At 42.5% G+C, this 25,325-nt stretch overlaps 1 pseudogene; it reads left to right on the plus strand.

The window, feature by feature from the left end:
* Window positions 1-1,888: 1,888 nt before the first annotated feature.
* On the plus strand, window positions 1,889-2,279 carry LOC147690159 (small ribosomal subunit protein eS27-like pseudogene; annotated as a pseudogene).
* Window positions 2,280-25,325: the final 23,046 nt, after the last annotated feature.

Consider the following 25,325-nt stretch of genomic DNA (forward strand, 5'->3'; position numbering starts at 1 on the left):
GGTTTTCCTGGTCTCTTACTAGAGGTATCTCCCGATTCTGTGGTCTTTAACAAAGATACTTACCACCTGCTTTGAGCGGGAGATCAATATCTTAGAGATCTCGGAAATGTTGGGGGTGTTGGGTGGGAATGCCTTTTAGGAGCGATAGAGGAGGCTTTTGGAGGGCAGATTGCCCTTTGGCCTGCAGTATAAGTCCTTCTGAAGTGGTGGTGTTACCAAGTGATGGGAAGGTCTTATGGGTAGCCATATGCCTCATAAATCTAAGAATAGAATAGAATTGCAGATATTAACCTAGTAAAGCTGAGCCTGGTGTTTCAGACCCTGTGAGAAAGTGAATTTTTTGTTGGGTGGATGGTAGTACACCACAAGCAATAATGTCACTATTCTTTTTAGGTCCAGTAAATGTTTCAGTAATTTAAACCTGAGCTTAACACCTGGTAGCTATGGCACAGAGTAGACAGGCTTAACTTAAGAAAATGTGTAAAGCACTTAGAAGTACCAAAGCAGTTAAAAAGTCAAAAGCACCAATCAAAGTCAGGTCCGCTGGTGATGAACCCTCAATTGATTGGCAGCTTGGTCACACTTCCCTGACAATTCTCTTGCCAAATAGTTTGTAACAAGTTTCTAAGTCCCAAGTTTGTAGGGTTAGACAGGCGGTGTGATTCTGGCACAAACCATGGGTTATAGGACCTCAGGAACAGCATTAGGGAGTTAAGACTGTTAACTGGTCAGATGGGCTCTTTCAGGATAGTAGACTTTTGTGTTCCTGTAGCTTAACAGGAGGTCAGCCAACTGAGCCTTTGAGTCCACCTGTTTGTCCTTTGTACGAGTGGGATGAGGTAGTATTCTAAAGATGGCGAACAAAGGTGCCACATTAATGGCTTACACTAGCCAGTGGATGGGACGGACTCCTAGCCACTCCCTAGCCAATAGGGAAAAAGTTCTCAAAAGTCACCATACCCACTTTTACAGCAGTTCCGCTGTGCCCCACTGCAAACAATCCCATGGAGCCCCCTCTACCTAAAACAAGATGTCAGAATCATTCTAACCCTATGCAGCCTTCCGGTCCCCAACATGGAGTTGTAGCCAGGGAAATGATTAATCCCTCCTCTGTGGTCACTCAAAACCAGTTCTGGGGCAGTGCCTTTCCCTTTGAGATTGGTGACTGGCTAGATAGAAGAAGAATAAGATGGAGCAGGTCCAGGTGTTAGTTACAGTTGCCTGCGACAGGGTAGGCTTCTTTGAAAATAATTAGGTTCCTGGGCTCTGGCCTGATGGTCATCATTTCAGAGTAGCAGAACACTTCTCCACACTCAAGGCCTTAGTTTCAGCTCTGGGAGCAAGTTCATACCGCATCAAGGTGCTATTCTACTCCTGGGTGTCAGATGGAAGCTCATTCAAATGGGATTCTAGAGGATTTAGGCAGGTAAAAGGGGCTTTTAAATAGCACCCTTTGTAAAGTACTTATTACAAATCCAACTCGACCAATAATTTGGACTTGCAATGAATATTTTAAAAATACTACAAGGAACTTTTTAACTGATCCCAAGCTGGAAAAAATATTATTTAACTGTAATATTATATACTATTGCTTTCCTATGGAACAGCTATTGTTGCTTCAGTGACATTAGCTTATGGGGCCTAGTTACTGTAAGGACATATTTTACATGACATTTTTAAATGTCCTACTTTTAAAATAGGACATTTAAGGTCTAATTAGGGGTGGCTTATTGATATTTAAATGGAGGTATTAGGTCTGTCAAAAGAGGCTATTTTGGCTTTCTAGAAGCGTCCGTGTCTGCACAAATGTGCCTCTCGCAAAATATCTCTTGCATCCGTCTCCCGGAAAGAAGAAGAGGAAACACTAGAAGAAGCATCTGGTCAGAGTCCAAACTCTTACTTCATGGATGTGAAGTGTCCAGGTTGCTACAAAATCACTACTGTATTTAGTCATGCACGAATGGTGGTCCTGTGTGAGGGTTGTTCTACAGTTCTTTGCCAGCCCACAGGGGGGAAGGCAAGGCTCACGGAAGGTTGCTCCTTCAGACGAAAACAGCACTAAGTGCCATCTGCATGCTGAGTGATGATGGGTAGGACTACCTGCACAGTATGTGGCACAGAACGTCTGTTCAGGAGCAGAGCATTGAGCCGTGGTGGACACGTGCAAACTATATGAAGAAAGGACAATGAAATCTGAATGTTGGATGGAAATTTTGGGCTCTCATACACTGTACCTGTAGCCTTATCCATCTGACTCAATAAATTTGGATATAAAAAAAGAGGCTATTTTGATCAGTTGAATTTGTGGTTCTAAAACTGCATAGTCAGGCTTTGGTGGTAGACCTGCAGTCAGATTCTGCACTGTCACTCTCATTGTGGCACAATGTGTGCTACAGGTCACTAGCTATATTTAACTTTCTGTGCCTCAGTATACTTTTTACCATATAATAGGGTCTTAAAGGTAAGTTAAGTGTGCCAATTACGGGTTTTGCCAATTTCATCATGTTTTAGGAGCCCAAAGAAATGCACAGGGACCTGGTTAGCAGAGTCCCAGTGCACAGAGTAAACAAAACAGCAGCATCAGTCCAAAAATATGGGGGCAATCAATAAAAAAAGTTTTTTCCTGACGACTCAAAAAATTCAAGTCTGGAAACATTGGACAACTGGTAGTTGCCTGGAATGGTATCCCACCAGTAGAATTAGCTCAAGGCAACCCCTAATGAGGGATGGATTACAAGTGCTACACATATCACCAAGCACTATCACTGCTGACTAGGATGTTTTGTGCCCAGTTTTGAACTGGCTGATCAATGAAAATTTGCATTTGCATTGACAGAACACTAAATGAAAATTGTATTGAAGCAGTGAAGGAAAACAACTTTATTCCGATCACAGGAAACAGATGTGTCCTCTCCAGCAGCAGTAGCAATACTGGCTGAAGCAGGGCAGAACATAGAACATAAAGCTCACAGTTCTAATTCCATACACTTAAATAGCAACAAGATAAGAACATAACACATACCCCCTCTTTATATAATTGACAAATGAATAAAAATATAATTATAACATCTATTCATATCATTAAAATATAATTATAGCATCTATTCATATCATATCTTAAACATAGCCCCTACCCCCCTAAATCTAAACAACAAACTAAAATAAACAATAAAAAAAAAGAATCTCAATACAAAACAAAAATTTTAAAACAAGCATGAACTTATCAACCAATGAAAAAATCCTTTAACCACAATGGTAAATTTTTCTTTCTTTCACATTTTCCACCTGAAGAACTGCTACTACTTTTAATCACTTGTGTTCACTACTCACAACGCAATTAATGTCAGGTATACGTTCTTGAAGGGGTAAATTGATATCAGTAGACCAAAGGGGGTCAATAGCAAAATTCGGTTTAGTTCTCTCCCTTATGTTTCCATTGCACAACACTACCCTTTTCAAGTTTTACACTTTGCCATTCTCTACACGAACAGCATTGTTTAAAATTTCAATGACTTTTATAGGTTCATAAAATTTACTTGTATCTTTAGTGACTCTCTTAGGTTTTTTAATCCTCACCCAGAATCACCTACTTTAATGTGAGTATTAGAAACATTTTTATGTGTATTATAATGTTCTCTAGTTATGTTTTTGTCCTCAGAAAGTCTTGCTTCAACGTCTTGCGCTGACCATGTTAAAACTGAGCACTCATTTAACCAAGCAGGATTAAACTTACACCTAGGAGATCAGCAAGTATCATTGAAAAGGGTGATCATTTTGCTATGTGATTCTTAGTAATTCTATACGCCCACACAGCTTTCTTTACAGCTAACTTCAAATCTATATTGTTTGAAATTGCACCTTGAATTACACCCTTTAACACTCTATTGAACTTTTCTACAGTTCTGTTCCCGCTAGGATTGTACAGTGCTGTAGTTTTATGTTTCCAACCAATCCTGTCAAAGTATTCTTTTGCAGTGAAAGAAGTGAATTGTACACCATTATCACTCAAAAGTGTGATAGGTATACCTTCAGAGATAAAGACCTGATCCAAAAATTCTAAAACTGGATTTGTATCAGCCTTGCTCACAATGTCAACATTAGGTCAGTTGGTAAACAAATCGATCAAAACAATTATATACTCACCAATTGGCCCCATTATATCAATTGCAACGTTTTCCCAAGGCTGATTAGGAATACTAACATTTGACATTGGAGGATTAAGAGTACGTAGGGTTTTATCTGAGCTTGAAAAAAATATACAATAATTTACAAATGTTTCCACATCCCTGTCAATAAATGGCCACAAGAATAATTTGTTGTCCTTACTATACCAAAGTGACCTTCATGGCATAATTGTAAAATTGAATTTCTCATGCAAAATGGAGGAATCACTTTACAGCCTCTAAAAATAATGTCATTTCCAAAGGATAATTCAGATCTCACATCCCAAAAGGCTTTGCACTCTTTAGTTAATGAATCTTTCATTGTCCCCCCCTCAGACATGTACTTCATAACTTCTGATAGATCCTTGTCTTTAAAAAGATTCATCTCCCAATCCTTATGTTTAATAGCAGACAACCCTGAATCGTGTACCAAAGTGACTTTAAAGTCACACCAAGGATCATCCTCATATGTATCCAAGGGGTTAGGTAAACGTGACAGGAATTCAGCAATTAGGTTGTCCTTCCCTGGCACGTAAATTATTTTATAGGTGTAATATTTCATCCTGATCGATAGACATGCAAGTCTTGCAGAGGCAGATGAAATCCCTTTTGTGGAAAGCAATTTGACTAGTGGTTTGCGGTCAGTCCGTAAAACTACTGGTTTACCCCAAATGAAAGCTCTGAAATGGTCAAGGACCCAAGCACAGGCAAGTGCCTCTCGCTAAATTATAGGGTATTTCTCTTCCGAAGGTGAAATTGACCTTTATGCAATAATAAAATCTTTTCTTTTCCACTAATGTTCATTTGGGTGAGCACTGCTCCCAACCCCTTATTACTTGCATCAACTGTGATATAGGTATCTGAGCATAGGTCAAAACTAGAAAGATGTGGCACTGTATCTAAGTATTCCTTAATGTACTGGAATTCCTCTTCACATAAAGGATTCCAATTAAATTTCACATGTTTTTTTAGTAGTTGTCTAATATTAAATACTTTTCCTGCAAAGTTTGGGACAAACTTCGAACAATACTCCGCCATCCCCAGAAAATACCTTACCTCATCTTTGTTGCTGGGGGGGATGGAACATTCTTTACAGCATTAATCAACTCAGGTTTAGGTTTAACACCTTCTGCAGAGATGATATGACCTAAACATGAAACATTTCTTTCCCGAAACTTACACTTACTCAACTCAATGGTTAAACCTTTACACTCTAAGATACTTAAAACATTTTGTAGTCTTTCATCATGTTGGCTCCTGTGCTCTCCGTGAACCAAAATATCATCTTGAAAAAATGATACCCCATTTTCCTTGCCAAACAAATTGTACATAAGTCTTTGAAATATGGTGGCTGCTGATACTAAGCCGAAGGGCATACGTTTGTACTGAAAACACCCAAAAGGTGTAATGAAGGCTGTAATTTTTCAAGACTTCTCTGATAATAGAATCTGATGATATGCTTTTGAAAGGTCGATAGTTGAAAACCATGATACCATCTTTGTAACTTTTGGCAATGGAAATCTGCCAATAAGTAAGTTATTATTCATATGGCATAAATCCACACATAAACAGATTTTCCCATTGCTTTGTCGTGCCACTACAACCGGAGAAATCCAGTCTGATGACTCTACTGGTTCTAACTCGACCAGTTTTTTGAGTTCCTTCTCCACCTCATCTCGTAGCATAATCGGTATCATTCTCATTTTGTGGACCTTTGGAACTACAACATCCTTAATGATGATCTCGTGTTCAAATCCCTTGAGGGTGCCCAACGCTTCTCTAAATACGCCAGGGAATTTACCTTGCATTTCCTTTACAATTGATGCAATCTCATCAACAATCAAAACTTTTTCCACACTATTTGGATTCAGGATAATATGCAAGTTTCCTTGGTCCCTCCATTGAAGAACCGATGGACCATTCTTCGCCACATATAACTTTCCTCGTGCACAGCTGCTTTTTAATTCAAATGATAACCACCTGTATCCAAAAATATCACTACTTTCATTAGTGAAGCTTTCTGGGTTTATATCAGGTGGAGATAAATATTCACCAATTTTTTCCTTAAACTTACTATTCCAAATTTCTTCATTTACTATTGTGAATGGTGAACCAGAATCTGCATAGATTCTAATGTTAACTCCACCAATGCACATGTCACATTCAGGTTTCCCTTTAGTATTTTTTTCATCAATATTTAGTACAAACCTCCTTTCCTGAAGATTTAGGACACTTGATGTCTTATCATTTTCATCATTATCATCATTTTCACTGCTGTTAGTATGTGCTTCATGTACGCATTTCACTCTAACTTTTTTCCTGCGACAACTTTTTGCAAAATGCCCAATTATTCCACAGTTCATTAATTTTTGTTTAGTGCAGGTCATAATTTACTGTGCGCTAAGGGGTCTTTGCTACCACAGCGGTAGCATTTCCAATCCAAGTTACTTTGTCTCCATTCTGGGTTATTTGATTTCCATTTTTGATCATACTTTTTGCTTTTTTCGTTTTTCTTATGGCTAACTTTACAAACATCTGATCGTTCTTTATCTGGCTGTTGCACTTCATTTGCACACCTCCCTGACATTTCTGCTTTTCGCACCAAATTGACCACTTCCAATAAGGGAGAATCTCTATTAATCCATAAATGATCTTGTATAGAGCTGTTGTTACTATGCATTACTACTTGGCCCCTTATAAAGTCATCATGATTTTCACCAAACTTACAGTCAATGGCTAATTTCTTAAGCTTGGCAACAAAGTCATCAACAGTTTTGCCTTTAAGTTGTTTGCGTTGGAAAAATGTATATCTTGCAAACCCTATACAAACCTTGGGTGTAAAATATTTGTCTTTATCATTCAAAGCTGTTAGGTTCACATTTGCATCCCCACTAACAGCAGTTTGTGGCATTCTGTTATAAGTTTTTAATCCTTTAGGACCAAGTGACAATAATAAAATTCTCTTTTTTTGATCAGCAGACATTTTCTTGTTTTCATCTATGGCAGCAATATAATTATCAAACTATTCCTTCCATTCTGTCCATACTATAGATGGTTCACTTCCTAAAACCCCAAAACTATGCTGTGACTTGATCGTGAAATTTTGTTGAGCTATGTTTGCTAGTAATAAAATGTAAAGTCTATATAAAGTATGAGTTCTAGAAATATTAGTTTAAAATAGATGAGAAAAGTACAATAATGAATTTGTAGGACTCCCACCTGTTTCCTGTGTTTCTCGAAATATTTTCCATAACGCTCTAGACAATATGAACGTATTAAGAGCTCTATGCGCAATGGTAAAATAACCTGTAAAATTATCAAAATGGCCTCTGTGTCGGGTCACGTTGCGTGACCTCGCAGGACTAAGAAACACGTCAGTTGGGTATGCATTGATGCAGTACGTTCCACTCATTCTCTGACGACTGAGGACGTTGAAGGTGACCTGCGTGCGGTAGTTTGAAAGATGCTTTTATCCCAACTATGCCAATTTCATATTCTAAGTACGCTATTTAAATTTTAAAGTACCTTAAGTTTTTGACACTTTCGGGTTATGTTTCCTCTTGTTTCCGCTTTCTCGTTGAGATCCTCAGAGCAGTTTTACGTCCGAATTCACCTTCGAGGCGTTTAAGCAGTAACACAGTTCACCCGCCAGCTCGTCCCCAAATAAATTGTAATGTAAATGATCCAAAGAAGCAGTGAAGGAAAACTATTCCGATCATAGGAAACAGATCCGTCCTCTCCAGCAGCAGTAGTAATACTAGCTGATGCAGGGCAGAACATAGAACACAAAGTTCACAATTCTAATTCCATACACTTAAATAGCAACAAGATAAGAACATAACACCAACCCAAGTTACTGCTGTGCAGAATAACTCAGGCACCAAGTTGGTTCTCTTAATTGGGTGTTAAGCTTCTTTAGCTGCAAATAGCGAATCTGGAGCAAATAAGTATAACATTCAAATTGTAAATAGCCCATCACCATTACTGTACTGTTGGTGTCTTAATAAACATTTCCCAATGCTGCTGAGAGTAAATTAGCATTGCAAATCATAGAAAAGGGAATTGCCTTTTCTTATGATATTGATGAATAATGTATTAGTTAACCTCGACATAGCATCTCCGCCTAATAGTATTCTGTACAATCATAGTTGCCCATTTGATTTGTGACGTATATAGACTGATATATTTTGACTCTGTCTGTAGTTCTTAAAACATAAGGAAACATTATCATTAAATTTATGGCAAATGCTTCATTTTAAATTGAAAAAACATGCAAATGAATGATTTTTTTCATTGATGTAGGAAATACAGCTAATCTAAACACACTTGCTTTCCAAATGGAGCACACACTTGTATATGTGGATTTGCAAAAAAAGAGAAAGCACGCGCATTTCCATTACATCTGGCACGTGCAGAACTCTTAATTTGAACCATTTATAACAAAACAGCGTTATTTCATGCTGTAGATTTGCCAGGAGGTGAAAACATATTTCATGCAGCCCAGAAACATAGGCCCTCTTTTTGAGAACATTGAAAAAGGTGAAAAATGGTATTAATTGCATGGCAAGGCAAGTACGTTTTCAATAGCACACATGTTATCGTAACATTCCAGGTTTCAACTTTGAAAAGCAGGTAGAAACACATTTTCCGAATTGTTTTATGCATTTAAAGCAGGCACGACCGGCCCAGGTAAGAGCGGTGGGGAGGGGGGGAAATTACAAGTGGACAGACAACGAGATAGGTAAGATCAAGAACAAAAAAGAATACTCTGCACTCGCTGCATCGTTGACTTGGTGTTGCGGCAAGGCAAGTGGTTTTATTTTTTTATCTGTCGACTCCCAACCCGGCCCTCCCCACCCAACTCACCGCTCTTACCTGTGTCAGCCGTGCCTCATTTAAAGCTACGTTTGAAATACGATCACGACTATCCTGCTGCAATATAAGTACTGATTTCTGGTATTGCAGCAAAAAAAAGAACTAACTGCTATATTAGCAGCTTCTTGCCATGAAAACATCATGATGTAAAAGAAAATGGGGAGAGGTGAATGGATTTCTCTTTGTGGTTAAGCTGATGTGTTTGCTTAAGGAGTTAAGTGCTCACTGCTCAGAAGGGTGCTTAATACTGTTTGAGCTGACTTTAGGGCTCATTACAATGGTGGAGGGACTGCCACCACCAGCCATGTGGTGGCGGGCCCTCTGCCATCTGCCAGCAGTTTTCCCCCTGCCAGATTAAGATGGCGGGGGAATCCTCAGGGAAGGGTGGTGGAAGCAAAGACCATCCGCCATGTTTCCGCAAGGCGGTCCTTTTCCGCCCGCCTTGCGGAACCAAAACATAGGGCAGCATTGCCAAAGGGATTATGATATTCCTTTACACCTGTCTTTTCGTTGTGGTCATCTGACTGTGAAAAGACAAGCGGAAACGGATTTTGGGTCCCGTAGCGGGACCCCCTGTGTTGGGGGGAGGTGAGGTGCACTTAGGGGGTACCTATGGTACCCCCTACATTTCACTGCACCAAGTGGCAGGCACTGTGTGGCGCTTGCCATGTAGTGCAGTACAGTGCAAAATGTGATTTTACCATCGCGGCGGGTGCTGCTGTCAGCAGCACCCGCCGCAATGTTAAAGTAAGAATGCAACCACCACGGTGGTGGTCTGATCCTGATTTGTGTTGCAGGACGGCCCCGGTTTACAACAGGATGGCAGATGGCCTGGAGTCTGTCCACCATCCTAATGAGCTGCCTAGTTACATATGAGGTTGAGAAATTATGCAGTGAAATAGCAGTTATGTTTAGCAATTGCTACATAAGAATAATTGACATTTTCTTTTAATCTCTAATTTTAGAAAGCAAATATGACACAGACTCAAAGGGTCTCAGCTCTATTGTGCTCTACAAGCTTGGCTAACAAGAAAGAGCTTGTCTTAACCCTCTCCCATGCCCCCCCCACCCACAGAGGTGTCACAACTACTTACTATGCACTCTTTTCTGGCTTATACAGAATAAACCATCAATAGAAACAGCCAGTGAATGTACAGTCTAATGTCAAAATAGTTCACCATCCTCCACAGATTCCAATCATATTACAAAGCAACAGCTAATTGTCTACATTTCACTTAATAGTCTTGTATAGATTTAGTCAAAGTTGCATCAGTTGGAAATAGCTAAAGCTCTTTTTAGTCAGGGTTAATAAAGCATATTGTAGTTTATTCACATATAATCAATACACTTATATGTAAACAGCTAATACAATAAGCAAAACTCTAGAGAAGCTTTATAACATTAATAAATCCATCCCTAATAAAATATTTTGGGGTATACACTAAGCATGGGCGAATTTAGCGAATCTGGCGTTCGCGAATTTTGCGAATTTGCGAACTCGCAATCCGCAAAATCCACGAATTCTGGCGAATTTGCTTATTTTTTATTTGTGTTCGCAAGGGTTTCTGCCAGTTCGCAAGGATTTTGTACCAGTTCGCAATTGTGAACTTACTTGTCGGCACGCAACGGTTGCGACTATGTTGTTTCTACGTCTGGTTTATCATCACAGGTTCACAGCACCCTCTGTTTCACCCATGCCACCCTCTGGTACATCAATGCCACCCTCTGGTTCATCATCATCACTGTAGATTATGGGGGGGGAAAACAAGCACACCTGCCCTGCTTCAACTGACATGAATAAAATTGGGGTTGATTTATTAATGTGTCACTGTTTTAAAATTCCAGTCTGGCACCTGCTTCCTTATCTGTAATTTGCTTTCTGTTGCAGTGCAATTTTTTTTCCAGGACCTTTGTGGCCTACTTGTAGCTATTCTATGATCCAGCTGTGAGGGTCAGAGCAGGGTCATACAATTGTTGCAACTAGCAACTGAACTCTGGAGGGGTCCCAGTCAGGAAGCACTACAGGGAATGGTTGCTAATGATGAATTTGAACTTTTGCACCTGCTGCTGAGTGCTTTCAGTTTAGCAAAACTCGTTTTTCTGCAGAACAGCAAATGTAATGCCCCAAACAAACTTACTTTTGAAAGTTTATTTCTAATCCAAAAGTGATCCAAAGAAAGTCAAAAGGCCTCAAATCTAAAAAAGGGCAGGCAAATGTCAACCTGAGGAGTTATTCTGATAAAAATCATCATTTTCAGAAGGTCTATGCTGCTTGCTAGTGGATTCCTTGTGCAGAATTGCAAATTTTGTAATTTCGCGAGTGCAAGATTGTTGCTGCCCGCTGCACCTACATGTTCTCGATTGCGAACTTACACCGCACGCCGCAAAATTTTATCACCAAGAAAAAAAAATCCGCTGCGTGCGAATTTGCGGGCTTTCGGTAAATTTGCGAGCGTTCGTGCATCGCGAATTTACCGAAAATCCGCAAAATCCACGTAACGGATTTTCCGCCCATGCTTAGTATACACTAGTAAACAACATCTATTGCAGTGATCTTCGTGGACAGACACATATCAGTAAACTTTTCATTGCTATATGCCCCTGCCTCTATGTACATTTATCTGCATCTGTGATAGCATGTCCAATCTTAACCCGGCTTCTTCTCTTCTCTAAGGCCCTGATTATGAATGGGCCAGCCTGGGGATGAGGTATTTACTGCAGCCGGTAAATACCTTTAATGTGGTGTTGACAAGGCGAGGTGTATACCTTATATTGTGAGTTGACACTTGGAAAAAATGTGAATTTCATGCTAAAACTGGTAAAGTTGTTCTCCGTGTTTTTCCTGATAAATATTGGCAGCTGAAACCTGCTGACATTTATCAGGCAAAATGTCAAGGGAGGGGATGGAGGGCTACGGTAAGTACTGCAGCAACAAAAAATCCAATTCATGGGCTATGGTAAGTAGCGCATCAGCCATAATTACAACTCAGCTGCAAATTTCTGTTTGTGAATTAATCGGGCTCTTGCCCTTTACTTGTAACCAGGGCCTCTCTGACTGAAAATATGCAGCCATTTCGAGAATAACTGCTGTCCTTGTTCGCCCGTCCACTGTCCCTTAGTTGGATTACCAATGATGGCACTCTATTTCACATTTCCTGAAAAACTTGCTATGACATAACTTTATAGGGAGACACTGTTCATAGTTGGGTTGTTTTGTTATCCATTGTGATATTAGTTCAGCTATAAAACACACTGTTGAATCTGAGCCACATTTTCTTATCAATGATAATTAAATCTCTGACAACTTTGCCAATATATAAAGGTGATTTCTTGCATCCATAGTTGAAATCCTGCCTGTATTCTCCAAATCCCTTTCCTTAAAGACTTGCAGGTTGCTTGAAGTTTCATTATTTTCTCGTCAGAGGCATGTACATTCATTTTCCTCAACTCACAAAGCTTTGATAGGGTAAATTATGTATTCTTAATCCAATTATATTTGTTTCTTATTTCCAATTTTTTAGGTATATTATACTGTACCATAAAAGATATGCATGTGAATCATATCCCGGCCCACCACAAGACTGTCATTTATTTTGTTTACCCTCTACTTAATAACCTTTTTAAACACCATTTTACATCAATTGGAATCAGTATTGACTATTACAATAGGGCTCATATTTAATAGAGATTTGGGCTGGTGCTTCCAGCACAAAGAATAGTGCCAATCAACTTTTGTATGAGAAATATATTTTGAACTAAAAGTTGACCCGTAAGCAGAGCAACAACTGCTTTGAGCAAACTCCTGTTAATGCATGTAAGAGAGGTGTGTCTGGTGTAGTACTGTGCAAAATGTAAAGATTTTGAGCTAAAGCTATATTTACTAAAGTAGGGTGATTTGGCTTTGCACCAAATAACAACAAGCATTTTAACTAGGTGCAAGCAAGGGCCATGGGATATATCGCCTGGTATAACTACATTTAACATGTCTGCTGTACAGTAAAGCACACATCTCACATGAGATTCCTATTGGAGGGTATACCTCAAGTACAAATCCAATGAATATGCTGCATGTTCGTGTTGTATTCTTAATGTTGTACAATATGTTAAATATAATGTACTGGTGATTTAAACATATACCGCCTGATTCATCATGCTCCCGTTTTGCGAGGCCCTAATAGCGATTCATAGCGAATCGCTATTAAGGACTCGCAAAACGGGATTCATGTAGGAATATGCAATAAAAATGCGATTCCTTACAATTCCTTATTTGCGATTAGCTAATTGCTAATCGCAAATAAGGAATAACTCGTCATTCATTCCTATGGGCCAAAAGGCCCATAGGAATGAATGGGGAGTATTCCTTATTTGCGATTAGCAATTAGCTAATCGTAAATAAGATTGCGATTTGAAGGGTGCCAGGGGTGTCCACAGGACACCCTGTAGCACCCCTCAAATGAAATTTCACACAGGTGTTGCACACACACATGTCCAAAGGACATGTGTGTGCGCAACATGCAACTTAGAAAAATGCTTTTAAAAGCATTTTTCTAAGTTTTTGCTATTTACCGAGAGGTCTGACCTCTCGGTAAATAGCGGCCCGAAATTGCGAATTAGCAATTTAAAAATGGCTGATGAATTGCATTTAAGGAATCTCAAATAGAGATTCCTTAAATGTAATTCCTCGCAATGTAGCGAATTAGCAATTACCGATTTTTGCATTTGGGATGATGAATCCCAAATGCAAAAATAGCGCTCGCAAAGGGCCAGATTCTCAGAATCTGACCCTTTGCGAGCCGATTTCAGCTTGATGAATCAGGCTGATAGTTCCATTGTTGCTAGGTTCCATGACAGAGATGTGTCCATTCACTGCCAGTTGCTTGCTAGCTGCAGTGGGAACACCAAAGTATCTCTGACGCTTCCAATAAAGAGTTTAACTAAGGAACCTGAATCATTGGTGGAGTCTGAACTTATTTACAACAGATTGCGACGATCAGCTAGCAAACTATAAAGAAACCAGAAGAAGAAGAAGGAAGTGCAGAGTGAGTTATTTACTCCGTTGGTCTTCAAGAACTCACAATTGAGTACAGGAATCGACCTAATACGTAAGATAAGGAATTAACCTTATATATGGAAATAGACTTTGGGTTCATTTCGTGAATGAAGGATATTCATGCATTCATCTGGTTGGATTCAGAAGAAGCATTTGTTATCAATACTACCGTATATTTTATTGGATGTGTAAAATATCGGCTATAATTTCAAATAGGAAGACGTGAGATTCTTGAGTTTTTACCACAATATATAGAACAACTCTGACTATTGAAATTAAGCTTCCCAACATTTGCAAATAATTTTGTTATTGTGTATGCGGATCGGATTGAATTTTCTTTAAAAAAAAAGAGAGAGAGAGTAAGTGGAATTGCCTAGTATACACAGTATATAGCATCTCTGATCGTTTTAGTGAAATGGATTTTATCGTGGTCATCGAGAGGTGCGCTTGGATTTGATTTGCACAACGTTATTTCAGTTACCGTTTGGATGTAAACAACATCACCGTTATCTCTTGAGATAGCGCCGGTGTTCAGTTGGGTTCTTTTGGATGCCTATGTTCTCCAATCTCACGCATGACAACAATATGCAAGGCGAAGTAGACGCTGGGAGGCCGACACAGGACGACGTATACGTGGTGATGTAACGACGTCATGACGCACTTGGTGGCCATAATGGATCTGGAAATTGATTGCTGAAGTCAAGGTGATATATATGTGGTGACGTAAAGACGTCACGACGCAATTAGCGACCATATTGGTCCTCGGTATGGGTTGCTAAGGAAAACTCTACACGCTGCGTTGTTTCTCGTATGTGCATTGGCATCAAGATATCGAGAAACAGATGAAGAGAGGTACTATATTTATTTTAATGACAGCAAGCAACGTAGGTGGAACATCATTCAAATGCCAATTGTAGTAAACTTATATTAGTGAACATTCACTCGAAATGTTTGTAGCAGTGGATGTGGATATTAATTGCTAGAGTCAGGTTGATATATATGCGGTGATGTAAGGATGGCACGATGCACTTAGCGGCCATATTGGACCTTAGTATTGGTTGCAAAGGAACACTTTACACTCTACGTTGGTTCTCGTAAGTGCATCAGCATCAAGATATCAAAAAAAGGAAAAAGAGAGGTACTATATTTATTTAAAAAACAACAAGCAACGTAGGCGGAACATCAAGCCAATACCAATTGTAGCAAACATATATTAGTGAATGTTCACTCGAAACAATCGTAGCAGATTATTATTTTTCAGTAATTGGTATACACTTTGGGTTTTGTTGTATTATATAGAAACTGGGGGAAATTGTAGCTTTAATTTTCCTACGCATCACACAATTTGCAACACGCTTGGAAGCTGCCACAGTGATACCACCACCTCTATTTCTACACCAACCTGTTGATCCTCCGATAGAATAAGAGGAATGGATAGAGATTTTTGAAAATTACATTGAAGCATTGGACGGTAAAGATTTTAGTGCAACAAGGAAAAATGCTCTATTATTGAGCACTCTGGGTAAAGAGGGACAGCATGCATTTGAATTTTTACCTGCTGGTACTGATGCGGAAGGTAGAGCGATTTCTAACGTTTACGTTGAGGCAAAGGCTAGGTTGAAAAGACAATATGCTAAAGAAGTAAATATAGTTATGTGTAGACATAAATTTTATACCCAATCACAGAGAAGCAATGAAACTATAGATCAGTTTGTTACCAGATTATGAGAACTATCACTTAAATGTCAATTTGGTGGAATGAGAGATGAAATGATCAGAGATCAACTCATTGTACAATGTCGTAATAAGAAAATGCAGGAAAGATTGTGGGTTATGAAAAACTCTATGTTACAAAGTGCAATTGATATAGCTAAGGTAGTTGAAGAATCAGATGTGTGCATGAAAGAAATGGAAAAGGAGGGTGTAACGTGTGTAGCTTAAGCTCAGGATGAGGTTGCTGTTGTAAATTCAAATAAGAGTGGTGAGACGAGTGGGAAAAAAGGGATATATACTAAGAGGTATAATAATCCTGGGTCAAACTCAGAACAGAACAAGAGGCATGAGAAAATATGCACCAGATGTGGCAGCACATACCACAATGCTGAATACAAAAAATGTTGTGCTATAGATAAGGAGTGTACGAAATGTGGACGTAAAGGACATTTCTACAAGATGTGCAAAAAACATAATAGACCTAAAGTAGCTGTAGTGCAAAATTACATAGGAAGTTTCACATCAATACGTGATGTAGAAGGTGCAAACAACATTTTATGTGTATGTTAACAACACAACTGTGGCTGACCAAGGTTTTGCACTTAAATTTCAATGTCGGATAGTCAATATGCCACTGTGCACAAGAACATCCGGAGCTGGCCACAAAAAGCTCCACTGTCAGGACAGATACCAAAGTCTATATGAAAGGATGGTGCACCAGAATTAGCAGTCCAGGTAGGCTGTTGTATTTTGAAAAAATCCTTTATTATTTTCAATCTTTAAAAAGGCCTCAGCCAACGCGTTTCGTTCTCATACGAACTTGTCAGGGACGGTGCATAGACATAGGTTTCCCCGTTGCCTCGTTCGTGTGGGAAGCTGCGCACTCGCCATGTTTGTGAATGTCTTCGGGGGCCTGATCGTCGGGGTTATCTTGGAACATGCGCAACACACTTTAAGGAACAGGGAGCCGAGGAAGCTCTCTCGGTGGCAGCAGGGCCCCGCTTGACCGCACTTGGACGCCCTCCATGGGGGACGTTTTCGCAGGGTTCCCATTATCACCTTTAGAATTTAAGCCCCTTAAAACACCAAGAAAACTTGGCGTCTCTGTCAAGGTCGACTCATCCTCTGAACTACTACTACTGTAGTCCACCAGTACCTCGACACTCATGGGTACGCTGGAGTCCCCCTGACAAGTTTGTATGAGAATGAAACGCGTTGGCTGAGGTAGTAGAGGGCCTTCCCATCCAGTCTTGCCCTCTTAATGTTTGGTACTTTGAGAAGATTTTTACTGCTGGATTGCAGGGCATGACGCGAGGGAGTGTAGGGAATAAATTTGTCGACCAGGTAGGATGGGCCCAAATCTAAGAGTGCTTTGTTGATAATGCAGCAGACTTTAAACTTGATCCTTTGGCGGATGGGCAACCAATGGAGCTTCACTAGTAGAGGGTGCAATGGTGACCTAGGAGGCGCATTCTGGAACAATCTGGCTGCAGTATTTTGGACTATTTGAAGTCTACTTAGTAGGGAGTCATTAGCTGAGATCAGAAACCCGTTGCAATAGTCCAGGCGACTGATCACTAAGGCCTGGACTAAGGTTTTCCGGGTACAATCCGGGAGTAATGGGAAGACTCTCCGGAGCATTCCAATTATGTGGAAGCATGAGCCAGCAGTCTGTGTCACTTGCTCTTTTAGGCTAAGGGCCTGGGCTAATCGGATGCCTAGGCTTTTTACAACTGATTTAGGGACAGGGTTTGGGCCCAGATCTGATGGCCAGGTAATGGCGGCATCGCCGAACAGCATTACCTCTGTTTTCCCCACGTTACATTGCAGAAGTTGTTTACCATCCACTGGGACACAGCACTTATTCCATCAGAGAAGGCCCGTTGGACCGTCGTGGTAAGTTTACTGAATGGAAAGAGGAGCTGTGTATCATCAGCATATGGGACGGGATGAACCCGAAAGTCCTCAGTAGACAGGCCAAGGGGGCGACATAGATTGCACCAGGAAGAAGAATGAGACCCAAAGCTATGTTGGTGATACATGGGAAGGAAACTGAATTAATGGTGGATTCAGGTTCATTCTGGACAATCATTCCCCAACAGTTGCATGAACAAAACTGGTCTAATGTAAATTTGTTACCCAAATATATATATCCAGTTGGATACCAGGGGGTGAAAATGTATAATATTGGTTACATATTAACGGATATTGTTTTTCATGATAGAAGGGTACAAGAAAAAGTGTATGTAGCTCATAGTGGACCCCCAATACTAGAATGGGCACACCAATATGATTTGCACATAACAATGAATCCTAGGGCAACCCACCAAGTAATGGTTGTTGATGAAGTTACAACAGAAACAATTGTTGAAGGAATGACTATTTTCAGAAGAACTTATCGAACTAAAAGGGTATGTACACAAGATAATGCTAAAAGCAGATGCTGTTCTTATGCAACATAAAGTTTGAAAGGTTCCTATTATTGATAGGCAAGAGGTAAAACGCATGTTGAGTGAGATGGTTGAAGAGGGCATTATTGAACAGATTGAAAATTCAAATTGGATTTCACCAGTGGTTATCACGGGTAAACCTGTTGGAAGTTACAGGTTCCGTGTGGACTTGCGCACTCTGAACCAAAATATTGTTGTAGATAATTTCCCTTTACCGAACATAAATGATTTAATTCTGTCTTTGAAAGGAGGGATATTTTTTTCGAAATTGGACTTGCGCAGTGCATATCATCAAATTAAATTGCATGATGAATCCAAACCATTGACAGCATTCATCCCAACTGAAGGGATAATCCAATTTACCAGGATGCCATTTGGTCTGGCGTCTGCTGCTAGGGTATTTCAACGAATGATAGGTTCCGTTTTAAAGGGGACAGAGAATGTATTTTCAAGATGACTTATTGTTATTTTGTGACACTAAGAAACACCACAATATGGTTTTAAAAGAGGTATTAAGCAAATTGGATAATGCCCCGATTACTTACCGGTAATCTTCATTACACCGTGTTGGTCTTCCTCGCCACATGACTTACAAAGTGAGCTTCAGCTCCACACCAGAACCCTCCAAAGCAAAAAAAGAGTTAGCCTCCCATGCCTCCCATCCCTTCCCAAGATGGCCGCCCCCTTACCACCTGACCTCTATAAGAGGCAGGCCGGCCCAACCCATCAGCCTGAAACTACCAAGCAGAAACATGAAGCCGATAGCCAGACAGGGAGGGAGGGATGGGAAGTCATGTGGCGAGGAAGACCAACACGGTGTAATGAAGATTACCGGTAAGTAATCGGGGCATTACCACCTCGTTAGTCTTCCTCGCCACATGACTTACAAAGTGAGCACATACCAAAGCCAAGCGGCTTCATGGAAACTCACAACAAAACGACTCACCAAGTGAGGCAGCAGAAATGAAGGGGACGCCCAAGAAAGAGGGCAAACCCCAACAGACCAGAATAAGTGGAAGGACCATCCAAGAGAGAGGCAACCACGAGCAGGAAGAACCAGCCCGGGACAAGAAAACACCGGGAAGCCGAAAACCCGGACCCCAGAGACACAAAGCGCCGCCCAAAAAACGGCCGCAAGGGGGACGGAGAAGGCCCGAAACCAGACCACAGCGACCCAACAAAAACAAAAAGGGACGCAGACTGCCACGAACGGAAAGGGGTGCAAAACAAACCAGCACGCCCACCGCATAAAAAGCGAGGGACCCCCCAACCACATCCCAGGAAGTGAAACAGGCGGGAATCAGGGAGAGACCCCAGGCAGGCACAAGAGCAAAACGGATCCAGGAAGAACCGAAGAGAACAGGCACCAAGGGGACCCAACAGGCCAACAGCAAGAAGCGGAGAGCCCAAAGGGGCCGCCCAATGCCGGAAGGAAAGGACAACAGCGCAGCGGCCCGAGACCGCCCCACACAGAGAGCAACCCAACCCATGAATGAACCACAAGAAGGGAGTCAGCCTCCGAAGCGAGAAATGAAGGCATGAAACACAAGCCCACAGCCGACACCAAGACAGCAGCAGGTGGAACCAAACCCAGCTCAGAGACAGCCGGAACCTCCAGAGGCACAAGAACAGCCAATGAGCCACAGCACCTGTATAAAACAACACCGGAGTGCCGGGAACCACCAGGGAGACAAGAACCGGGAGCAACAGCCCCCAAGGCAACCACCGCAGCAGCAGACACCAACGGAGACGCACCCAGGCGAACAACAGGACAAGAAACCCTGGCCAGATAAACAAGCCCGGAATCCCAGGAGAAAACTGGACCCCGGGAAATGGAAGGCCGGGAGCCCTCGGACGAGAGGGTCCACCAAGACGGACCACCGAGCAAAATCACCCAGAGCCACCATCGGGAAGCAACCAGGCGAGCTGCAACAACACTCCTGTCAGGCCAACAACCCCAGGCGCAAAGCTGAGAGCCCGGAAAAGAAGGCAGGAAAAAACAGCACAGGGCACACAAACCAGAAGAAAAGTGACCGAGGCAAGGCCGAAAACTCCCTGGAGAACGAGGCAGGTCACAAACCGCCCAGGAGAGCAACAAGAAACCCCCGCGGGGCAGGGACAAAAACAAGCCAAGAAACGGGTGACAGAAAAGCAGATGATAAATCCGCCCAAAAGGCCAACAGACACAGCAGAGAGCGAGAACCCACGCACGCCACACATGCCACACATGCCCAAAAAAAGGCCGCCAACACCCGGGAAGGGGAGACCAGAACACAAAGGCCATCGGCCGGACCGGCAGACAGGGCGGGAAGGAGTCACCAGCAAGAGAAAGGACACCCATGAGAGCACCGGTACCAACCAGACAGGGAGGACCCCCAAAGGACAGGCCGGGTAAGCACAGCCAGCCACCCAGGCACAAGGAGCCCAAAACCCACCCCAGGAAGGACCACATCAGGGAGACAACCCAGACAGGAACAGCCAGGGGGCCACACAAAACCAGACGAAGGCGAACGGCCACCCAAGGGAGGAGACCAACCACAGAGCCAAAGCACGTGGGACCGGAACCAGTCAGCCAGGATTATCCGAAACCAGTGGCACGAAGAGCACGGGACCCACGAGTGGGCAGCCCGTCCCACCAGCGTAGACAGAAAAACAAACAATGGACAGAAAGCAGAACAACGTCCCGCACACACCCCAGTACAGAGACCAGGGCCCAAACCAACGTACACAACCGCACACCATGCCATAACATGTGCGCGAGAACGTGAGGGGAACACAATACTGAACACCACCAGAAAACAGGCATCACCAGGGCCCACAGAAAGAGGCAGTAGAGGTGAACACGCACCCTAGCCGAGAGATGCGACAACACGACGAGGAAGAGGGCGCAAAAAAAACCCACCTAGACACGAAGCAGGAGGCGGAGGGGACAGCACCGACGTGGCCCATGGAAAGAAAAGCCAAACCATACGAACGGCCGAAAGCCTACCCGGAGACCACAAAGGCAGCCCAAGAAGGAAGAAAGGGAACAGAGGACCGCCCCCATGCAGGTGCCAAAACCTGGAAGTGAAGCCCGGGAAGGGGAAGCACACAACCCTCCAGGCCAAAGGCCCAGGGCAGCAACAACAACCAGGATACAAAGGCAAAATACACAGCCCAAGAAGAGGAACCGAGCAGAGCGGAGCCAAGAGAAGAGCCCGAGACAAGAACACAGGCCCCTACAGCAGAAGGCAGAGAGAGGACACCCCACAGAGAGATCAAGCGAAGGGCACAGACACGAAACGCCGAGAGCTGGTACCGAGACCGGAGCCCCGTCCCCCAGCATCAAAGACGGCCAACGCGGTCAACTCAAAACAAATGTGCCTTCCCAGAGTAATAAACAGTGCGAACCTGACCCGCAGGCATCAGAGCGCTCAACACGAGCACCAGGGAGAGCCAGTGAATCGCACAGAAAAACAAGACACCGAGCGTCCATGTCGAGACACGAACACGGAACCCCAGCATAGGGCGACCGCCCCAGCCGAAAGGAAAGAAACCCCGCCACAAGAACAAGTCCGGGAGGGAATAGAGACCCAGGTCAGCCCCCATACACGTACAAAAATAGACAACGACCACTCATGCAGGTGCCCCCGCAAAAACAGGGACACCAGGACCCATCCGAGCCGAGACAAGCAGGGACACGAACCTCTGAACACGAGGCCAAGCATACTAGGCCCCTAGAGCGGAAGTATCAGCCCACTGAGCCACCAGCGCAGCGGCAGAACAAAAGGCGCGTATCAGAGGCAGTTGAAGATCCAACGCGGAAAATAACAAGAACAACGTGCAAAAATGGGGCGGTAGAAAAACACCATAGCATCAGCACCACAACAAAATATAAAAAATAAATCAGGGCACAAGTGCAGGACACGCACATGCAAGTAAAACCAGCGCGTGGTCAAAATCCGCACATGTGCACGCAGTCTCCGACCGACAGCAGTGGCCCGTTGGAATCGATAAAGAAGAATGACAAAATGATTCCAAACAGACATTGTAAACCACAAAGCAGAAGTTCAGACAGTGCCGAAAACCGGGACTGAACCAGGGTCAAAACGAACCACAGCCTAACGCTCACCGTATGTAATGGGAGGGAGCTGTTTGCATAGGTAACGCTGTTATAACACCCAGCAGTGTACATGCTAATCGTGTCCTCGAGACGCATTTCAAATGAGCCATCACGGCCAGCCTACAGCAACCGAATGGGCCGCGCAGATAGGGAAACACGGCAGGTAAAAACAGCCGTGGTACTGAAAAAAGTAGCACCTGGAGCGAGTGAAACCCCGCCCCCGAAGGGCGGGCCGAGCCCCGGCCAATCCCAGCGCGGCACAGGGCCGCGGGTCGAAGCCCAGGAAACCCCGTTGAAGTGGAAACCGTCCAGCCCCGCGACCCCCCCCCCCCACCACGAGATGAGAAGGAGGCACGGAGACTCGGGACGCCAGGTAAGCCAGAACAGACCCCACACGCAGCTCCCTAACAAGAGAGGCAGGACCCGCGGCCGACCGTAAGAAAAGACAAAACGGCGGCCGCACAACTACAGGAAAGCACGCACAAAGCCATGCCAACTACCAGAAGAGCAAGGATCCCCGAAGCGGGCGTGCGGACAATAAAATGCCCCACAGACCGGCAAACCACGAACACGCCATACGAATCATAGCAGATCAATCAAACACGGCCTGTGTGAACATTGCGACATTATCACCACACTTCAAGCAGGGATGCCGGGGGGAGCGCGCCTGTAGCACAGCCACAGGAAAAAACACAACAAACGTATGGCAGGCACCGGGGAGAACAAGCAATACCTCCCAGAAACCCAAAATGAGCCGACCAAGACGGCAGCCCAGCACTAGGGAAAACAGGGCTAAGTCGAAAACCCAGCCACTAAAGGGGATGACAAAGTAGATCGCCAGTGTAATCCCAGACTGACTTCGTAATAAACAAAGCAGAAGTACAAACAGTGCTGAAAACCCAGGAATGAACCAGTGACCCTTAGATCTACAACCTGATGCACATACTGAGTAAATAAGGCCTGTTACAAACCACAGCCCGACAGAGCAAGGCGAGTGTGAGAAAGGCACAAGCAGAGCCCACAGCCCCACCAAAGACCCCAGGCCCGCGAAAGCAGAGCCTAACCGGGCCCTACAAGTGACAATATAATGTCACACACACAGTGGTATCAACAAAAAGTCACAGGCAGCGCGAGGCAAGGGGTCAGAAAAAGGGCCCAGAGACAGCAGAGCCCCAGACCCCGCCCGCCCCCCCCTATTGACCCCTGGCCCGCTAAGGCAGAGCCTAACCGGTCCCAAAGAGAGACCGGGGGAAGGAAGGAGGGAGGTCCAAAAGCCCCAGAGTCCGCTAGCGCAGGACCACCAACCAAGGACCCATGCCCCAGCTACAGCAGGAGCCACTTACCTGAAGACGCATCTGGAGAGAATGACGCGCAAAACTAAAAAAACAGGCTGATGGGTTGGGCCGGCCCGCCTCTTATATTGGTCAGGTGGTAAGGGGTCGGCCATCTTGGGAAGGGATGGGAGGCATGGGAGGCTAACTCTTTTTTTGCTTTGGAGGGTTCTGGTGTGGAGCTGAAGCTCACTTTGTAAGTCATGTGGCGAGGAAGACTAACGAGCTGGTAATGCTGGGCTAACCCTGAGAAAAAAAATGCAAACTTTTGCTTTTGCTTCAAGGTCTCTCACAAACTCTGAGAGAAAATATTCTGTAATATTTTTGTATGTACTTATGGGGTTTCCAACTTACATGTTCTTAAGTTTAATGTGACAGAATGTTTGAGAATTGCCCAGCTTTCTGACTTTACCATATTGTGTGATCCTGGGACAAACAGTTTATCTCAGTGTGAATTTTCCCTTGCTTATATTAATGTTTTTTTCATTCACGTTCTCAGTTCTATTTGGAGTAATGTGACAGATTATCAGACCAGGCCCAGTTTTTTTAAACGTGTGAGGGGGGTTGGCAAATGAAAAATGCCATAGACTGCGGGATCACTGGCTTAATATTGATGCATTCAATATCGAAACACAAAAATATGAGAAAATAAATATTGATCATAAGACTATCAACTTCCTATACTTCACTAGTAAAAGGAGGAATATTGAGAACACAAATATTGTTGTTAGAAAAATATTGACTTTAAACTATATCAAAAACAAAAATATTGAATCCAAAAAATATCATTACATTAAAAAAAAAGAAATACATATCAAAACAAACTATATCGATAATAATATTGCCAAAATAAGTAATGGAATCACTAATAAACATATTAAAAAATTAACATAAAACAATCACTTAAAATTTAACAATAACATGCTTTACAGATACTTACATTAAGGAAAATGTATTACATTTACTTTACACCCTAAAACAAATAACAAAAATCAGAACAATACAAACCCCAAAAAACATAACCATTAACTAGAAGCATTTAGCCTACAACCTAATTCTTATTAACTATTTAGATATTGACTTATATTCAAAAGAAGCAAACTATATATTTTACATCCGATACAATACCTAAATTAGCATTTACTATAGACCGATCAAAAAAACAAAAAAGATTCAAACTAAAAGTAAACTAACCAATGAAATACAACTATGAACAACTTTAACCAATAAATTCAAACAAACAATTAAATCAACAATATTAAAGGCTAACTAATGTCAACAACAAACTACTTCAAAAATACCAAATGCTGCAAGATGAGGAAACTCTGCTGGATTTCCTCACCAAACCATTACAGACAAAAATATACACATATCAAAAACTACTTAACTAAGTAAGTAAAAGTTATATTTACACTAAAATGTAATTGTCATTAAACTCAGAATCTTAAATAACAAATAGATAATAAAATAGAAACGAATGTCTATATTTTTACATGGACTTCCTAAAAGAATAACCCACGTCTGGAAACAGCGATAAACTGCCTAAAATAACAGCCATCAAAGAGCATCTCAAAGATACAAGAAAGTAAGTATACATAAATGAATACAAAAGTATAAACTCGACCAACTAGAGAGCACAAA

The sequence above is a fragment of the Lissotriton vulgaris genome, chromosome 9 (genome assembly GCF_964263255.1).
Source record: "Lissotriton vulgaris chromosome 9, aLisVul1.2, whole genome shotgun sequence".
Taxonomy (NCBI): Eukaryota; Metazoa; Chordata; class Amphibia; order Caudata; family Salamandridae; genus Lissotriton; species Lissotriton vulgaris.